At 51.9% G+C, this 6,421-nt stretch overlaps 1 long non-coding RNA gene across 2 annotated transcripts; it reads right to left on the bottom strand.

Moving 5' to 3' along the window:
• Nucleotides 1–1,755: 1,755 nt before the first annotated feature.
• Nucleotides 1,756–2,892, bottom strand: LOC130602480 (uncharacterized). 2 transcript variants are annotated; one of them, XR_008972915.1, is made up of 3 exons: nt 2,667–2,892; nt 2,271–2,473; nt 1,756–1,912 (listed from the first exon to the last, which is right to left on the bottom strand). It is a non-coding gene; the product is annotated as an uncharacterized LOC130602480 (long non-coding RNA). The 2 variants fall into 2 exon arrangements; XR_008972914.1 differs by having other exon boundaries at nt 2,271–2,892.
• Nucleotides 2,893–6,421: the final 3,529 nt, after the last annotated feature.

Here is a 6,421-nt window from a genome sequence, read left to right on the forward strand (position 1 = left end):
CACTGTCCTCTGGCAGGTGGTGCAAAACACTTCCACACTCAAGTACCCAGTTTTTCCAGCAAAACCTTTTAAGTGGTACCAAACAGGATCTCGGCCAGTGACCCATGAGCATCACCAGCTGCCCGAGTGCCCATGCCTGCTGCATGGTGCTTGCAATGGTGGTTTTCTCTTCATGGCGTGGCTGGGATGTCTTTGGTGCCTGATCCTCAGGAGCAAGCTCCTTTTCCAAAATGGCATTGCTAGTGCACCTAGCCATACCTTCTGGAAGTCCTGCTGGGGATGGGGAGCAACGTGAGCTGCCGTGACCCTCAGAGCTCCCAGTTGACACTATTAAAAGCTCTGCTTCTCAGTGTATGTTGTAGTGGGGTTTATTTTGCCATGGTGGGGGTCTGCCCTGTGGGGCTGAGGCCTGGTAAGGTGTCTGCAGTGGAAGAGACCCCCTGTGTTGAAATTTTGGGGGATCTGAGCCTATGTGGTGCCTTGGTGAACAGTCTGTTAGACCCAGTTCCCTGCTGGAGCTGACCATTCAGATCCCTGACAGTGGAAGGGTCACTCTCAGGTGGATTATTTGCACAGGCAGGAATGGATGCTAAGGTGCAGAGGCAAGTGGGGAAAGCTGTTTATTTTTAATCTATGCCGAGCCTTCAGAGCCAGCTCCCTTTGCCATGCTTCTTCCTCAGTTCTCCCTTTGTCCCACCCTCCCTCTTGTTGTCACTGTCACAGGCTCTCAAGAATGATGGATGAAAGGCCTTAAAAGCAGCTGGTTTCACATTTCATCATTGTCACATAAATCACTTTCCTCTTTGCCTGAAACCACTCCTGCTGCCAGCAATGCCCTTGGCATCCCAAGGTGTGCTCTCCCCTCGCCGGCACCCAGCCAGGGACAGCACGTTGGGAGTCAGGGGCTCAGTAGTTTAGCAGAGCCCTGGATGCTTCAAGAGGAGGGATTCATCACAGCCCTCTGCTTCTGGCAGCTGGAGGTGTCTGACTTGCACTGTGGGACAAAGGGGTGATGTGAGCCTGATGGGGACATCCACATGGAGGTGACCGAATAGCTCTGATGGGAGAGGGAAGGGAGCTGTGCTGGTGGTGGCACAGGGACATGTGGGAACACCTTGGGACGGATACGTGCTTGTGCAGCGCAGCCTCCTGCTAATAGCTCTGCTCTGCTCACAGGGAGGGGTGGCAGCTGCGCTTCTGCTGCAGCGGGCAAGAGAGTGACTCCTGTGGGGTTTGACACTGGGTCTGGTGTCCCCTGTGGCATCAAAGAGGGTTCCTATCATGGGCAGCAGCACCCTTGATGTAAGGGGCAGGGGAAATCAAGTCCCATAGGGACTGCAGTGCTGGCATCGCTAATGCCCATGGATAACCACACTGCATCTCCCTGTCACCTCTGTGTGCCCAGGCACAGCCAGTTCTTGCCCTGCATCCCCCCATGCTGGCAGGCTCAAGTTCAAGCCATGCCTCCCATACAAGCCCTGCTCCTCCAGAGGGAACTGGCAAGGGACTGGTGAGAAAATATTTCCACTGTTGCTTCCCAGGTTTCCTCTGCTTACAATGCAAGCAGGTGAAGAGCTGGGTAGCAACCCCCTTCGCAGTCAGCTGTGATTGAATGCTAAGGAGGGGAGGGGAGCAAAAGGAGAAGAAAAGAAATGATTGAATAAGAAGAGTAAAATAAGAATCAGTGTGAAGCAAGAAAAGACATTGTAAATCACATCCTGCAAAAGGAGGCAGAAAGCAAATGCTTCAGCCTGGTCTGAGCCACCACCAGTTATTTATTCAGATAACATATTATTCGAGAGGAGAGACTCACATCTGATAAATATCTCCCAGTCCCAGAGAAATATGAAAAGGCAGCTGGCTTGGCTCCTATCAGAACCATTCCAGATGTTTTCAGCTGGTGTCAGACGTGCTGCTTGGCATGACAAAGCAAAGAGAAAAAAAGAGAGCGAGAGAAAGAAGGAACAAGAAATGTCATCATCTTATTTTTAAAGCACAAAAGGAAAAAAAATCGTGGCTTCCCATATTAAATGTTTCCCCTGGCAGCTTGTGGTGTAGTTGTCATTAATAGCTGAAACAGCAAGAGAGATAGCAGAACACAGGACTCCTATTTACTAGTGTTAATCAAGCACTAATTGGTAGTTTAGACATTCTTAAATTATTGTGGGGAACATTTCGGAAGTGTCAAGAGCCCAAGATCCATTCTCAGAAGTGCCTCCCAAATCCGATTTCAACGTCTGAGTCATTTAGATGCCACTGAAGATTTTTACCTGAACAGTCACAGCTGAGATTGGAGCATAAATTCTGGTGCCGGGCGCTGCAGCAGTGGCCGTGCCCCAGAGCCTCCGATGAACGTGACTGAAGGTGCAGGAGGGAGCTCAGCCGCCCTTTTCCGCAGCTGGGGGAGGAAGGATGCAGGGATTAAGGGTCGTTCCGGAAACAACCCAGGCTGGTGTGTATGTCCACAGGCTAGCTGCAAGCATGCCACCCCACCATTCCTCGCAGCGTGCCTCTTGGGTGGTGCTTGCTGATGCCTGCTGGCACCTCCAGGCTCCTGCCAGGCTTCTGCCACTCATTTTGTGCTTTGGTGATTAACCAGCCCTGCTGTGAACCCATGGAGGCTCTCAGGTGACGAGCAGGGAAGGTTGTGCAAGGCAATGCTGTACCTGCAGAGACAGCTCGTCTGTGGTTAACACTGTCTGAGGGGAGGCTGGAAGCTGTTGCAAGACCACTCTTTCTGCCTTCTGTTGGGAGAAAGGAGTAAGCTGCAAAAGAAGCATCAAAGACAAACACAAGTGGTATTGAGGAGAGGCAAACATGGAGCTGGGATGCAGCCGGAGACAGTTACCATAGTTACTCCCCATCCCTGCAAGAAGGGAGGCTGAGGCAGCTGCCCACTGGTTGGCACAAAGAGCAGAGGTATCCCTCAGGGTCCAGGCAGTGGGAGGCAGCTGGGGGGGCATCACTCTGCCTTGGGCTTAACCCCTTATTTGAGCTGACCTGAGCAAAGAAAATGTCCCTGCCACCCTAAAGCTAGCAGCCTTGAGGGTGGTAGGGTGCAGTCAAGCACACAGGACTGGGGGGGGGGGGGGGGGTTGCTAAGGGATAGGCAAAGTTGTGAGAGTGCAAAGAGCATCCAGAGGTTGGTTGCAGACTTAAACGGGCTGCTTGTGGTGCAGATGTGGGCCTGGGAAGCTGAAGGGAAAAGGGAGCTTCCCTGGAGATTCCTGGTTTGGGATCAGGTCAGGATTTCCAGGCTAACTGGCATCTCCTAGTCCAGTTGGAGAATTGAGCTTAGATCTCTTTAAGGCCACTGGAAATGGTACATGGAGGATCCCATAAACTCTTCACCCATTTTGATTATGCAGATTGTCTCTCTGCTTTTGGGGTCCCTGGTGCCAAAGGAAACAGCCAAGCTCATGCTGTGCTTTGGGCCGTCAGTGGAATGACACAGAGCACACTTTACCTGCGCTCAGTATGAGCCTGAGCCCCAGGAAAGGCAGCTGGAAACTTGAATTGTGCTGCTGGATGACTATGGAGAAAGGACAGTAACCTTTTGCCAGCAACAAAAGACCTTTGGGTCACATCAGCTGATGTGCAGTGTCACCCGCTTAGCCACTGACTGGCTGTTCTTCTCAAAGAGTAAGGAGCAGCATGCTGGCTTGGGACTTGGGTCTCAATGGTCAGCCCCAGCATCAGCTAGACCCACTAGAGACCATGATGTACTGGGTGCCTCAGTGTAACAGGGCTGTTTTGAGCTCAAAGACAGAAAGTCTGTGGATACAGAGATCTGAAACAGGGGAGTCCAGAGAAGCTGTCAGCTGGGGATGATGCCAGGCAGCCCTGACCCCGGGAAGGGGCTCAGCATGGCACATGGGCTCCCAGGTCTCAGCATCCTCCAGAGGCTGTAACTGAGAGCCCTGGTATCAGCTGGCTGGGACCGTAACCATGGCAGCAGCAGCCTCTGCATCACAACATGGCTTGGGGACACTAAAAAAAAAAACCAAAAGAAAGAAAGAAAAATGACAAAAAAAAATAAAATTAGATATTCTAATAATTCTATAATCTTGCTGGCAGATGAGGTTTGCTGAAGTGCCTTTCACCTAGGCAGGGCCTACCCCTGGGCACCAGCTGAAGATATGATTTCTAAAGGAAGCCAACCATGTGCTCTGGGAAATCAGGTCGTGAGCATCCAGCTGGAGCCAGGGAAGAGGCTACAGCAGCTCCTGTGCTCTGCAAGCTCTCATTACACTAATAGGGAGCATGGAGGGGCAGAGACACCCTTGCTGTGCACTTAATAAAGTGCCTGAAGCTCCTCTACCTGTTTTTATTACAGAAGTGTCAGTGCTGCGGCGGCAGGGGGGGGGGTGGCTGGATTGCTGTTGAGCAACACGTTGAGACACGGAGCCAAGCAGAGCGCTGCATTGTTAAATTAGTTTTTGACAGTCCTTTCCCCGGCATCTCACCAGGCTGCAGCTCCTGAGAGGACACATCCCACCCTGCTCCTGACCCCGCTTGGGCCCCCTTGCACTGTTAGGGCTGCTGATCTTGCTGGCATTTCGCTACCCGCAACAGAGGGGAGAGCCTTTCCATCACAGAGTGACACCATGTCCTTGTCCCTACCCTTTTGGCCTTGTTATCCTGTTTCCCCTCCTTCATCCTGTGTTTCTGTGTAGGGTGAGACAGTATTTTTGATTATCCTATGATCACAGAGGGCAGGAAGAAGAAAGACTGGGGGTTACCTAGAATTAACTGATGCAAACTCAGGGATATGCATATACATGCCCAGCTAGGAACCAGCATGCACATGCCTGCTCTGATATCTCCATATACATGGCTACGGTACCTCTCCTGCTGTGAGGCAGCAGGGCAAGGGATGCAAGCAAGCTCCATGGCACACATGCCTTTATCTCTAGCCAAACAGCAATGTCTTTGAGCCTAAACTTGCTGAAAGCATCACAAGCTGAGCTCCTCCTGTTAGACTTCCTCAGGGCTCTTGGGCTGCCTTTTTTTGGGTGCAGGGAGCTCATACGTAGAACCCCATCTGCACTGCAACCCTTGAAAGCTTCTTGGGTCAGAGACATGAAGACAGCCTCCTGTGGGAAGGGAGGGGGCAGGCTGTCATCTCTGATGAGGAGAGCACTGGGAAGAAAGGAAGAGTTTCCTGCCTGACACCCGCTTGCTTCTTCCATCCATCGCTTCTGTTATGGACTATTAAAAATTAACCAAATCATGTTCATCATTAACATGCGTTGCTTTTGTTCTCCAGGCTCCCAGTACCCATTTGCAGGGCTTTTGTTATGTATTTTTCAGCACTTTGCCTCTTTAATTGCTCACTTCTCTCTGATGTGCAGGGCTGTGGTTTGCAAGTCAGCTGCAGGGAACAGAGGGGCATTTTTATTGCTCCAGACTGGAAGTCAGTGGAAGAAGAGGCTCTGCGAGTCCCAGCCCAAGCAGGCCCTGCGGTCTCTTGTGTCTGTGATGGATGCTCCTTGCCTGCTGGTGGGCAGACAGCTCTGGAGTGTTTAATCCACTGGGGGGAAGAGGGAGGGAGTCTTTCCTGAAACAGGCTGCCTTTGCTCCTTTTCACCCCCTTGCTGGCACACACAGTCCTGCTGCTTTTCTCACCCTCTGCTCCTGTAGCTGTTTCCAGCACTCTGATGTGCAGTGTGGGGCTGGGCTGTGGGTGCTGCTGTGCTGGAGGCTCTGTGCTCAGCTGCTGGCTTCACTGCAGGTGTCTGCATGGGAAAGAGCAGCAGGTTTGGGATGGAGGTATCCCCACAGCTCTTTCCTGATGTTAATCCCTTTCTCTCAGCCTGAGAGCTGCCTTTGCTGGGGTTCAGCTGGGCCAGGCAGGCCTCCTAATAGCCTGTAGGATCTGGTTCCCCATGAAGAATGGATGCAGCATGGTAGTCCCAGCAGCTGAGATGGGAGCTGTTTCAGTGCTGATGCAGTGACTCAGGACTCTGTCCACAGCTCCTCAGCAGGATGCTGAGCAGAGCTGACAGGCAAAAGTGAAACATCTGCTTCAAACCCTTGTTCTTTGCAAGCAGAGCAAGTCACCAGCCAAGAGCTCACCTCTTGGAAGAGACGTACGCAGGGGAAAGGAGCCAGGAGCTGGGGTCTCTCATTGCGGAGTGGGAGGATGTTTGGGCCTGCATTTACTAAATTTACTGAGTTTACTGTGAGGGTGTTGAGGCACTGGCACAAGTTGCCCAGAGAAGCTGTGGCAGTGTTCAAGGATAGGCTGGATGGGGCTTTGAGCAACCTGGTCTAGTGGAAGGTGTCTCTCATGTGTCAGGGGGTTGGAGCTGGATCTTTCAGGTCCCTTCCAACCAAAACCATTCTATGATTCCGTGATTCTATGAATCCTCCCCTTTGGTTGCTTGGGCAGAGAAGAAAGAGTCAGTTTCCTTTGGGG

This window comes from Pezoporus wallicus, unplaced genomic scaffold (genome assembly GCF_028554395.1).
Source record: "Pezoporus wallicus isolate ANWC-B61680 ecotype Strahan unplaced genomic scaffold, APGP_CSIRO_Pwel_v1 contig_5352, whole genome shotgun sequence".
Lineage (NCBI taxonomy): Eukaryota > Metazoa > Chordata > Aves > Psittaciformes > Psittacidae > Pezoporus > Pezoporus wallicus.